At 45.9% G+C, this 13,081-nt stretch overlaps 1 protein-coding gene and 1 pseudogene across 6 annotated transcripts in view; one reads left to right on the top strand and one right to left on the bottom strand.

The window, feature by feature from the left end:
• The window catches only part of RUBCNL (rubicon like autophagy enhancer), a 39,542-nt gene extending 27,687 nt beyond the window's left edge, over positions 1–11,855 (bottom strand). For 2 of the 6 annotated variants that reach the window (XM_044249744.1, XM_044249749.1), the window contains exon 1: positions 11,544–11,679. The gene's annotated coding sequence lies outside the window, so the exon portion shown is untranslated. The other 4 variants (XM_044249746.1, XM_044249745.1, XM_044249748.1 and 1 more) reach the window with 4 other exon arrangements.
• Positions 6,310–6,484, top strand: LOC122907974 (annotated as a pseudogene).
• Positions 11,856–13,081: the final 1,226 nt, after the last annotated feature.

The raw sequence follows: 13,081 nt of genomic DNA, 5'->3' as shown, positions 1-13,081 counted from the left end.
CTTGACAGATCCTATCGAATCTGTAATAAAATCCAAAATCCTTACCTTGTCCTTAAGGCATGACATGATCCTGTCCTGCAGACCACTCTCACTTATCTCTGTCTATCCCCGATAAGTCCCAACCACGCAGCAAACTCTTGTGTCCCACAGGCTCTTGCCCACCCTAATGGTGCTGTTCTAGCCCTTCTACCTGGACCGCTCTTCCACCAACCGATCACACATCTGACTCCTGTCAGTCCCGTTGCACGTATTGGTTTATAAATTACTTCCTCAAAGAAGTCTTTCCTAACTACCTCTCTTAAAGTAGTTCCCCAGTTACTCCCTATCACATCACCTTGCTTAATTTCCATCATGGTCGTCTCACTTCCTGACATATTTTTAGCTCCTGTCATTCCCCTCTGCCCCCTCCCTATAAGCTCCGTGAGAGCCGGGATCTCGTCTGTTCTCCACCAGGCGCAGAGCTCTCTATGGGGACTCAACACATATCCGGACTGAAGAGGAAAATCCAACAAACTGGAAATAATATCATGAGCTGGAGAGAGGACTTCTGTGGTAGACACACCTGTTCTGTTACCGTGGCAGAATTATCAGCACAAGGATAGAAGTGAATCCGTGTTTCCAATGATAGGACATTTTTCTCACCCAACACTTACAAATAGACCAAAAGAAGGTACATGGGAAAGCTGTGCCACAATTCCCTGGGTTTTCTTGACTTCTGTTCTAGGTCAAACCTTTCAAAGTGACACATACACATAGACAGGATACACATGATACTGCACAATACTACATACGCTCCAAATCACCCCTCACCAAGTATCACGGGCTCTGGTGGCGACTGCTGGAATTCATCTCAAGCGCTTTGTCTTCCTTCTCCAAACCTCAAATCTCACTCACTGCCCCAATTTCTCTTCATCGCCTGTCTTTTCCTCTCCAATAATTTTGGGCTTCCACATTACAAATGAGAATCATGACCGTGTTTTCATGGAATGGCCCCCACATAGAAGCCTAGAGCAAGTGAAGCACGCCCATGGGCCCAAACCCGCCAATTCCACCTCATTCCCAGAAAGGACACTGGTAACCACTTCCAACCTCTTCCTATGAATTAAGGACAGGTCAGAGGATGGGACCCATACACAAGGGCTCATCCTGGACAGAATCTACAACCTCTTTTTCTCTCAACAAGGTCTTGAGGGTGCTTATCTTAACTATCTTACCACTTTCTATAGTATAAATGTATCCAGATTTACTGAGCCAGACTCCTGACAGAAATTTATTTTTGGTTTTTCACTATTATAAAACATATAGCAATGAACATATTTGTCTATGTTGCTTTTTGTTGATTTTTCTCACTAGTTCTCTTCTCTTTACAAGTTGCGGTTTTAGTTCTGAGTCCATAGCTCCTGATAATGTATTTCCAAGAGAATGAAACTAGAAGTTGTGTTTTACACTCAGTTCTCTCCACGTCATAGCTGTCCTTGTGTGTGGGAGACAATTACAGAAGTGAATGCATAGCCTCCCACTAATGATAAGTAGCAGGGATCCCTGAGTTGTTTTTTTTTTTTTAAACAGACTAAAGGTAATAGTTCAAAAAGGGTGATGCTAATTCTGAGCCTCCCAGATGTAGAATTGACTTAACAGCACAAAACGGAGCAAAACAGACTTTCTTTTCAAAAATAATTTCAGAAGCAGGTACTTGCTCCACTTCCCTCTAGAAAGATGCTTTTGTTTCACACAAATACCCAGCAGATGTTGGCTTCTCGAGAGGATGACAAGCTGGGCTGGACACTCATTAAGAAGCATGAGTTTCTTTGGGAGGGAGATGGCCACAGGAGAGGGCAATGATTAGAAACAAAGTCCAGGCCCTAGTCCCAGAGGTCAACATCTCCACTGGTTGATCTTTGGTGAGATACCATTAGATCGTTGTGCTGCTGGTTGTCACCTTACTTGTGGTTTGTCAATTATTCGATTAAACAAATAATTACTGAGCACCTACTACATGGTTGGCATTGTTTTTGTTCTCGAAGCACTGGAGTAAAATAAGCTCCGTGATTCCTCCAGTCACTTATGTTCTGGTTAGACGGGAGACGGTGACTAAACCAGACATTCACACATTTCAGTACTGACAGGCAGTAGGTAATATGGGCCCAAACAATGGTTGGCATCTTCCCCAAATGCTTCCGACTGTCACAAATGGGGTTTTTGAATCAGAGAGGCTTAGGAACAAAGATTAAATCAATTTTCAAAAACATTTTAAAGGAGGAGAAATCAGAGTGCGAAGCTTACCGCCATTTCTATTGAGATTTTCCTGTTGAGGTAGAGCACGGGCCAGATTACTAGTTATCATACATGCAGCAGCAGAGGTCCTAGACAAGAGAGAGACTCCCGGATCCCCCCCGCCCAGTCATTCTGGGTGATTCTCTGCCCCTCAAGATCAGTGGTTCTGCTGAGAATGACCACATCATGAGGGCAACCTCAGAGCCACAGGGTTGCCTGCAAAGATGCTACTTTTGCAAAAGGGGTGGATGACTCAGTTGGGCAGGAACCACCGTGACCTCTATAGTGACCTCACAAAAGTCTTTCAGACCCTAACCGGCCAGCACTTTGATGGCAGAAGAGCAGCTCTTAGCTGCTAGGACCCCTAACAATCGGATGAATATACATGAGCATGTCAGATTTAGGATTTTAGATTTTCTCTGCCTGAGCACTAACTACGGACTGAATACTTACTGGGAGCATTAAAGACTCATCTTAAATGTCACCTTCTCAGCAATGCCTCCATGGCCCCCCATATAAGTCATGGCCACTGTCCCAGCCAGTAATTCCTCTCCCCCTACCCACCTCTAGTTTTCTTCTTACTCCTTCGCATGACTCCCTGTTTCATTCAATCTCAAAGACTGACACCTGCTAGAACGTAAAATCTCTGAGGGTAACTGTTTAAAAAAAATTGTACTTGGGACACTTCTTTGTTCCCAGAAGCTAGAACAGGGGCACATCATAGGTGCTCAGCAAATATATTCTTTAAGTGTGAATAAAATGAATGAAGGAATGAATGAGGGGCGCCTGGGTGGCTCAGTGGGTTAAAGTCTCTGCCTTCAGCTTGGGACATGATCGCAGGGTCCTGGGATTGAGCCCCACATCGGGCTCTCTGCTCAGCTGGGAGCCTGCTTCACCGCCCCCCCACCCCGCACCCGCCTGCCTCTCTGACTACTTGTGAACTCTGTCTGTCAAATAAATAAATAAAATCTTCAAAAAAAATAAATGAATGAATGAACAAACACTACCTAAGTATGGTTCTGTTGGTTGTTTCTGTTGCCCAAGAAAGAAAGTCAAGAATATATGTCCATCATTAGAAGAAATTGGAGATCATGACCTAAAATTCCTGTCAACTGTCTCCTTGGAATAAAGGAAGTTAGGCACTAGAAATCACAAATAAGAGTGGAGGTGAAAGGTAAGATTCATTTATGCCAATTTTATGGTGGCTTACTGAGCAGGCTCAATAATAAACAAATGCAAGTGAATGGTCAGCATGTAAGCTCTTTGAAGTTAACACAGTTCCCAGGTCCTCTTCCTCTTTCCTGATCTACTTCCCTTCAAGCTTAGACTTTAAACAGACTCACACTATCACTTACCAAACAGAAACCATTAAGATGCCCAGTCAAGCGGCTCCACGGCTTCCACAAAGCAGCCAGGAATCAGAGCAAACTACCATTTTCTGACAGCTACAAGGTTACCACCACTGAACGACACATGACGAACTCTCTGTTCTAACATGAAGAGTGCCCGGAAGGTGACAGGGCTACATTGCAACAGTGGCGGTGGCATCCCAGGGACTCCTCCCTGACCAACCTGACCTTCGACTGACCGTTAATGTTGAAAGTCTGCTGTCAAAAGAACACCAGGGAAGGACAGAAAGCAATTATGACAAATGGGTGGGGTGAGAAGGGGAAGACCCAACAAAGGCAAAGACCGAGGAACATAGATATTTTGCCTAAGAAGACTGCAAGGTTGCCCAAGATACACAAATGACTAACTTCCTGTGGTCTGTGTACGTCACACTTAACCACTCTCATTCTATGTGATGATAATGTGAATTATCTCAGGTTTTACTATGCTAATTTGGGAACTGAAATAAAGAACGTTAGGGGACTTGCCCAAAGCCATACCATGAATAACTACCAGACATAGAACAAAAAATCAAAAGTTTGACCTGATCCAAAGCTCCTTCCACTGATATTTACATGTGCTCAAATTAGGATGTTTGCAATTTCACTGGCAAAGTAATTTTAAGAATTTTCCCATGAGATCTGTCACAAAATGAAGGATTAAGAACCACGCCACTGTACTTGCTTCCATGTTTTTAGAACACCGTGCCTGGAATTTTATGATTATATCTATTTATAAAAAACAAACAAACAAAATTATTGTACCTAGATCTCCAGTATGGGACTATTTATTTATAAACCTTATATGTGCACAGCTATTCTAATATAGTTATCATGTAACTTAAAAATTCATGAAAATAGCATTTTGTTCTTTCTTCCAATAAATCATCTTGTAACCTAAAGGTACCTACCACCATACAAATAATGGTTTAGTTAAAACCTTTTATATAAAAAACGATAAAAAAATTATCTATCCATGAACATTAGACAACTGAATAAGACTTACAAAAAATATTAATACAAACATTCACCCACAGTAAGGGTAGGCACCTACCCTTAAATGATGGCAAGTCTCCCAAGTTTGGGCAAAATAAAATAGGGAGCCATGTCAGAAAACAGTCTGGCAGTTCCCCAAATGGTTCAAAATACAGTTACTATTTGACCTAGCAATTCCTCTCCTGAGTATACACCCAAGAGAATGAAAGCAGATGTTCACACAAGCACTTGTGCACAAATGTGAATGGGAGCATTATTCACAATAGCCAAAAAGTGGAAACTACCCCAATGTCCATCAACTGATGGAGGGGTAAGCAAAGTGTGTGACCACCAGACAATGCAGTACTCTTCGGCCATAGGAAGAAGTGACACCCTGAGACATGCCGCAGCAAGGGTGAGCCCTGAAAACGTTATACAAAGTGAAACAGCCAGTCAGAAGGATATTTCATATTGATAGATACTTCTTTTTAATGAAATGTCCAGTATAAGCAAACCCACAGAGACAGAACATAGATTAGTGGAGGAAGGAGGGAATGAGAACATCAAGAGTGATAACTAAAGGGTACAGGGTACATTTTTGAGGCTCTAAATGTTCTAAAATTAACTGTGGCAATGATGACACACATCTGTGAATATACTAAAACCACTGAACTGTACACTTTAAAAGTGGCATTTTTTAGAGAGATATTTATTTGTTTGAGAGGGGGAAGGCAGAGGAAGAGGAAGAGAATACCAAGCAGATGCCAAGCTGAGCATGGAACCCGAGGTGGGGCTCGATTCCATGACCCTGAGGTCACAACCTGAGCTGAAACCAAGAGTTGGATGCTTAACCAACTGAGCCAGCCCAGCGCCCCGAACTGTACACTTTAAATGGGTGAATTGTATGTTATGTGAACTCTAGCTCCATCTCAATAATGCTGTCCAAAAAAAAATGAAGTGGGAAGAAGTTCCCATCTCCCTTCTAAAAAGATCTAGGAAGCCTAGAGAGCACTGGTATGGCACGGGCTTGGGGGCTCAGAGGACAACTGACTGTAAGTCAGGCTGCAAACACAGGCACTGAAAGTGAAGGGAAAAATAGAGCATAGATAAAGGGAATACAGAATATGGGTGCCTAAAGTAGGTACAGAGAGGAAAGGGGAAGTAGAAGTGAAATTGCCACCACTGACCTATCTGGAAAAAGAAAAGAGAAAAAAACAAAAACAAAGGGCTGGTAAAGACAACATCATGAACGTGATGGCAACCAGCAATGGGGCACCGGTTGCTGGACCCTACACAATGGTCCAGACATCAACATCCCCATCTTGAAAACCAGCACTGAGAGGGAGGTTCTGCTGGTCCCAACTTACAGATGGGAAACAAAATCAACACAGTTAAGTATTGTGCTTCTGTTTTTAATTTTTTAAAAGATTTTATTTATTTGACAGAGATCACAAGTAGGCAGAGAGGCCGGTGGGTGGGGGGGGATAGGCAGGGTCTCCACTGAGCAGGAGAGCCTGATGTGCGACTCGATTCCAGGACCCTGAGATCATGACATGAGCCAAAGGCAGAGGCTTAACCCACTGAGCCACCCAGGCACCCCAAGTATTGTGCTTCTGTGTGATTAAGTGCCTATCCTTGAGAAGTATATACAGACGTATGTAAAAATCATTGAAGCTTTGCACAGTGGCAGTATCGTAGCCAATGAGGTTTATCCGAGGCGCGATTATTGCTAATTAAAAATCATTGATAGAATTTCTGACATCTGCTTTGAAATAATCCAGTGGGAAGTGCCAGCAGAAATTATGGGTGAAACCCAACTGGCCACTTCAAGAACTGTTGAAAATGGGAGAAGTGGACATGTACTGATCCCTTTACTTCTAGTTTGAAATTTTCCATAAGCAAACTCCCTAGGTAAAAGCTAAAAAACAAAAACAAAAACAGGGGTGCCTGGGTGGCTTAGTCAGTTAAGTGTCTAACTCTTGATTTTGGTTCAGATTTTGATCCCAGGGTTGTGAGATCAAGACCCTGGTAGGGTTCCACACTGGGCCTGGAGTCTGCTTGAGCTTCTCTCTCTCCCTCTGCCCATCCCCCACCCCATCTTGCACATGTGTGTGCCCTCTCTCTCTCTCAAAAAAAAAAAAAAGTTTAAGAAAACAAATTAAAGGGGTGCCTGGGTTTCTCAGTTGGTTAAGCAGCTGTCTTCATCTCAGGTCATGATCCCAGGGTCCTGGGATTGAACCCCACATCCAGCTCCTTCCTCAACAGGGAGCCTGCTTCCCCCTCCCCTGCCTGCTGCTCCCCCTGCTTGTGCTCTCTCTCTCTCTCTCTCTCTGTGTGTGTGTCAAATAAATAAATAAAATCTTTTTAAAAAAAAAGAAAAATTCCATCAACAGATGAATCGATAAAGATGTTGTATAGATATATAATGGAATATTAAGCAGCCATCAAAAATGACATGTTGTCATTTGCAATGATGTGGGTGGAACTAGAAGGTATTACGCTAAGTGAAATAAGTCAATCAGAGAAAGACAATGATATGACCTTACTCTTATGTGGAATTTAAGAAACAAAACAAAGGATCGTAGGGGAAGAGAGGAAATATAAAACAAGATGAAACCAGAGAGGGAGATAAGCCCTAAGAGACTCTTAATCATGGGGAAAAACTGGAACGAACTGAGAGATGTTGGAGGGGAGGGGCTTGGGTGATGGATATTAAGGAGGGCACATGAAGTAATGAGCACTGGATATTACATAAGACTAATGAATCACTGACCTCTACCTGTGAAACCAATAATACATTATATGTTAATTAACTGAATTTTAATTTAAAAAATTAAAAATAAAAAAGTTTTAAATTTAAAAAGAAAAAGGAAAAACTTCAACATTGCCGTATCTGTCCATGTAACCTTGAGTTACCTCTCTGACCTACTTCTCTATTACCTCTACATTCCTACACCTCTATACCCTTCTGCATCCCTGCATCCCCCTATACGCTTCTACGTGCACTCACTTCTTTATTCAAATTTGCCTTTGGAATGAGACTTCCTTCATCACCCTTTTTAAAACTTCATCCCTAAAATATACACTATCCTGGCTTACTCCCCCAGAGCACTCCTCTTCTATTATCTTAGCCATCATCATCAGTTCCTAACCAACACTTACACGGCCTTTACTATGGGCCTGGCCCTGTTCTAGACTTTTCTACACACACACACACATACTTGATCCTTCTAACAATCTATGAGGTAGCTACAACAACGCTAGGACCCGAGGCATAGCTTGAAACTGGAGCGTTTCACACCCAGGCAGTCTTGCTCCCAAGTTCACATTCTTACCTGCAGCGGTGCAGGGGTGAGGGAAAGACCTTTAAATCTCATGGATCCAAACATCTCTCCAGAATATCAAAATTTATCAAGCACGAAGGGGCTGCTGGCAATGTCAGTGACACGGGCATGCTTATACCTCCCTGGGCCCCAGTCCCCACAGGGACCAAGAGTTTAAACTAAGAATGAGACCAAAACCAAAGCCAACAACAACAACAAAAAAAACATTTTATATATGTCGTAGGACAGTTGAAATGATTAGACAATAGAGCCATATTGCTTAAAATACCCTCAAAATGTGCATAAACAAAAGTTCAACTCTCCTGACCCATCATATTTAAAGTGGCCATCCCTCAAGCTAGCTTCTAAGAATAATCTCCAAATAAAGAAAGAGAGAATAAGGAAGTTGCTTACATGTATTTCTTGCACAGTTGTTTTCTGACCCACTACAAGTTGCTGAAATAAAAGAATGTGGAAGAGTTTAAGGCCACCCCAACCTCTGGTCTTTAGCTCCTAAAATAAATAAGACGAAAGCATCTCCTGGTCATGGGTGACCTGCCCAAAAAACTTTGAGGTCTAGTTTACACTTATCTCTTTAAGTGTAAAACTAAGGATCCAAGAACAGAGCCAAAGTATTTTTAAAAAATAATTTCCAAGCATTAATTGTTAGGCAGATCACATTGAAGAGTGTAGATTATTTTGGCTTTTTCCCCTTTGTCATGTTCCAGCCTATGCTGAGAACAGCAAAAACACTTGTCTCTGAAACTTCCTTTTACATACTGGAAGTGAAGACTAGACTTTTAGGAATCATTTCTGCAGTTTGTTACATACTGGAAATGTTTCTCTTTCACAGTTCACATTTCATGTTTCAGTGAGAACTACAGCCTCTGTTCGATATTCAATAGGATTATTGGGATTATTTTGTGGATGAGAAAACTGGGGCCCATAGAAAGGAAGTAATGTGAAGCCCACACAGCAATTCAGCAGCAAACTCAGCCCTAGGATGTGGAGCCCCCAATTTCCCCCTCATGCTGCCTGTATGTGTGGGATAAAACACAGTGCAGAAGTTAAGAAAAAAACACCAGGGTCCCAATCAAATGTAATTTTTGTGCCAACCTGAGAAACTCTTTACTTACCAGCTGTGTGACCTTGGATAAGGCATTTAACCTCTCTGTGCTTCAGTTTCTTTAAGGACTGTTGTGAGAACTAAATGAATTCTCAATCTGGCACACAGTATTCAACACCATTTTAGAAAAACTTCCAGTTCAGTTTACCACAGCACAACTAAGGAGACCTAGTTTTATTACCCCTCTTCGCAAATGAGTCACCTCTCAACTACTTTTAATTAAAACGAAAAGCCAATCAGAGAGCTTGTTGACCTTGACAACCTTACCTTATTTATCTTTTTAGAAAGGATACATACAATAAAACACACAGGCATTAGTATTGCTCACGTTTATAATGGCTAGAAGATTGCACATGCTTATTTAAAAGGAACTGCTTAAATTCTAACGGTAACACAACCAACCCTGCGACTCTTTTCCTTTCCATATCAGAAATGTGGATCTAAATTTAGTAACAAGGGAAACTATTTAAATTTGGCAATGCTATTATATGTGTGCCCCAGAGGGGTGGAGAAAATCTGCGGGCAAGCAACTGTACTCTTTTCTCTACCTCTTTACTTATCTTCCTCTAAAGATCATTTGAATTGAAATGCTGATTTTTGCATATTTATCCTTGGCCGTGACAGAGTCTTCCCGTATCAGAAAACAAGAACTCCAACTTCAGAAAGCGAAGGTTTTCAGAGTTAACTGTTCTCACGAAGAACATGGCAAATCAAACCTAACCCTCCCCCCACCTCCCACTGGTGGTCACTACCAACTTTCCTCAACTTTCTTAGCATCTCCCTCAGGCCCTAAAGAAGAGGAGGAAGGCAAAGTTCCTGTCCCCTGATGTCACACTGTGACGCGCAGTGTCAGGTAGTCGTGCTGGGAAGAAGAACTGCCACAACACACCGAGAAACAGACGCATCCCGACATTTTGGGCAGGTAAGCAGGAAAATGCCCGCACTTCCCGGACGTGCTGCCTTAAGTCCCCTCCAAATGAGGTTCTGCTGGCGGCCAGGAGGGAGGTGTGGGGAGCAATGCTGTGATAACCGTCATTTACAGAAACCTCTCTACATACTTCTCAAAACACTCCCCTCCCTCGTTACAAGTCATCCAATATGGTAGGGCAGGGATTATCCCCCCACTCTCACACAAGCAAACAGATTCCATGAGGTTTCTTGACTTGACAAAACCTCACTGCTATTCGGCCTGGGGACAGAGTATAGGAAACTTGAATTTGCTGACCCTCAGCCCTCTGAACTTTCCCACCCCATCTGCAATTCAAACATCCTTCCAAGTTCCACGGCAATCACGTAGTAAGCACAGTTCTGGAATATGCCCCCTTCCTGCTAGTCTTAATTTCCATTTAGGGCCGAACAACCCTTCTTCCGAAGGTTCTCCACGTTCTCCAAGCAGACAGCATCAGTAGTCGCAGGAGGTGGGGGTAGCAAACCTCACCGCGCAGCGACAGGCAGGCTGGAGGGGGTGGGGGGTGAAACGCAGCAATTCCGCTTTCCCCGCTGCAATCTCAGCAGGTGAACTTGACATGGGCGCTCGACCACCCAATATGCCGCGCTCTCCCGCTCTCACCTAGCTCGGGGAAGTAGCAAAAAGTTTGGCTTTTGCCACCAGATATCCCTAGGTTTGGGTGTGTTGGGGAGGAGCTCCTCCGCGAGCCTTCGCTATCTGTCTGCGCGCTTTTGGGGAACCGAGAAAAGCCAAGGCGTTGGGAACACTGAGCCTGGGTCCACGCAGGGTGCAGGCTCTGTGCTCCCTAAAGGTCGCCAAGCGGTAAAGTGCCTGAAGGTCCCGCTCCCGAGCCTTCCGGATCCAAGCCCAGCTCAGGGTCCCTCCCTTTTTAAGTCAGTTCTATAAAAAAAAATCCGCCACCCCCGTAGAAGAGCCCCTTCCTACGTTCTCCCCAGGGGCCTCTGCACTACCCCGCCCAGGCAGAGCCCCCCGACTCGCGCAAAGCCTCTCCGAGCCCCTCGCGCCACCTCACCTCTCCAGCAGCCTCGCCCCCCTCCCCGGCGTGCCCCTGCCTCGGGGTCCCCTCGTACCCCCACCGCTCCGACAGCCTCCCCCCGCCGGCGTGCCCCCACCCCGGGCTCCCGCTGCGCCCCCACCCCGGGCTCCCGCTGCGCCCCGAACCCCGGCAGCCGCCTCACCCCAGCTCGCCAGGTGAGCGCGGCGCGTGGGCTCCCAGCTCGCGCGGATCGGCGTTGCCAGGTCAGCGCGCGCCGCCGCGACGGAAAGAGGGCGCGCGGAGGGGGAAGCGGAGCCCTGACGCTGCCACGCCACCACCACCCCACCCCCGCCAAAATCTTGGGCTCCCGCGGCAATCCGAGAAGGCCCCCGGGGGAAGCGAAGCGCCGCTCCCGAGCTGCGCCTTGCTGGGAGACGCGGAGGACGCGAGCCGGAACGAGCTGGGGCCCCCGCACTGCTCCAGCCCCCGCGCCCGAGTCCCCGGCGCCCACCTCCGAGCACTGGGTGACGGCGGGCTGGGACAGCCGGGAGCAGCCGGGCTCCCCTCTCCCCGAGGTCCTCCCTGAAATCAGGCCCTGCCTTCGCTGGGGGACCAGACGCAGCCGCGCTGTCGGGGGCTGAAACACGGAGGAAAACGCAGACCTGGAGGACGACGAATTCCGGGCCCCAGACGCCCCAAGCGGCGGTTTTTGCATCGGTGCAACTAACTGCCTGAAACGGGGAACGGTCTTCCTGAGTCATTGGGATTTGTCTCCATAGAACTCTGCGCGCCCCCGCGGGGGCCTAAAACTTAACCCGAGCGTGACCTCAGCGGGCTGCTCCACGGCGAGCCCCACTCCGAGGACTTCACTGGAATTCGTCCCACCCCATCCTCACCTTGTATTCTTGAGGCGAGGGTTTGCTGTTCCATCACAGCTAGGCTGCGGGGGTCGAATCCAGATCCAGGTGGATGCTGGGGAGAAGCTGCCAACCAAAACAGAAAGTTTTCCACCATTAGAAACCGAAGCCTTGACTTAGTTTCCTAGGGCAGAGTGCACGCCGTCCCTTAGCCCCTAGGGAGCTTGGACGCACTCCAGCGGCGCCCCAGTCTCTCTTGGGGAAGGAATCTCAGAGTTGCCTATCCCCATAACAACAGGTAGATAAGTTTGTCTGGGATTACTTAAAAGAATCCCTTCTGCGGGGATAAAACCAACCGCATCGTACCCACCTTAGTTGCTTGGCTTTGTCCTGTGTCACTTCTAGGTTGTGGAATCAGGTCACAGGTGTGTTGGCCTTTATGTGCTGGAAGGTTCTCTGGAACACCCTCTCCCTGGCACAGCCTAGATGGAGTGGCTAAGGGATAGCTCCAGGCAGTCTCTGCTCTCTTAGAAGACAGTGGGATCCAGTATCAAAGCCAGTTGATAAACTAGCTGTCAACCACCCCACCTTGGGTGACCACTGCCTGTTTGGAGACCAGAGCTGTTTGGACCTGAAAGGACTGTGCATTTTGGGGGTTCTGTCTCAGGAATTCAGATAGGCTGAAGGCAGACTGGGAAGGGCTTACATTAAACTGGAAGGAAGGAAGGAAGGTGGGGGAGGAAGGGAGGTGGAAGAATGGAGGGTTGTCAATGAGTGCAGCTTTCCTATGTACCAGATACTTTTCCAAATTATTTTGAGTTATCCTATCAACATTCCTGCAAATAACAAATCATCTGCTTCCATTTCACAAAGGAGAAATCTGTGTCGTAAAGAGGTTAAGTCACTTACCCAAGGTCACACAGCCAGTAAAGCACAGTCAGACTTTAAAGATCAATGTCTCAGGGCCCCTGGGTGGCTCAGTGGGTTAAAGCCTCTGCCTTCGGCTCAGGCCCTCATCTCAGGGTCCTGGGATGGAGCCCCACATCGGGCTCTTTGCTCAGCGGGGAGCCTGCTTCCTCCTCTCTCTCTGCCTACTTGTGATCTCTGTCTGTCAAATAAATAAATAAAATTTTTGAAAAAAAATAAAGACCAGTGTCTCTAACACCAAACCCTGTGTCCATTTTCCATTATG

The sequence above is a fragment of the Neovison vison genome, chromosome 5, assembly GCF_020171115.1.
Source record: "Neovison vison isolate M4711 chromosome 5, ASM_NN_V1, whole genome shotgun sequence".
Taxonomy (NCBI): Eukaryota; Metazoa; Chordata; class Mammalia; order Carnivora; family Mustelidae; genus Neogale; species Neogale vison.
The sequence above is the reverse complement of the archived record's forward strand: the minus strand, read 5'-3'. Positions and strand labels throughout refer to the sequence as shown.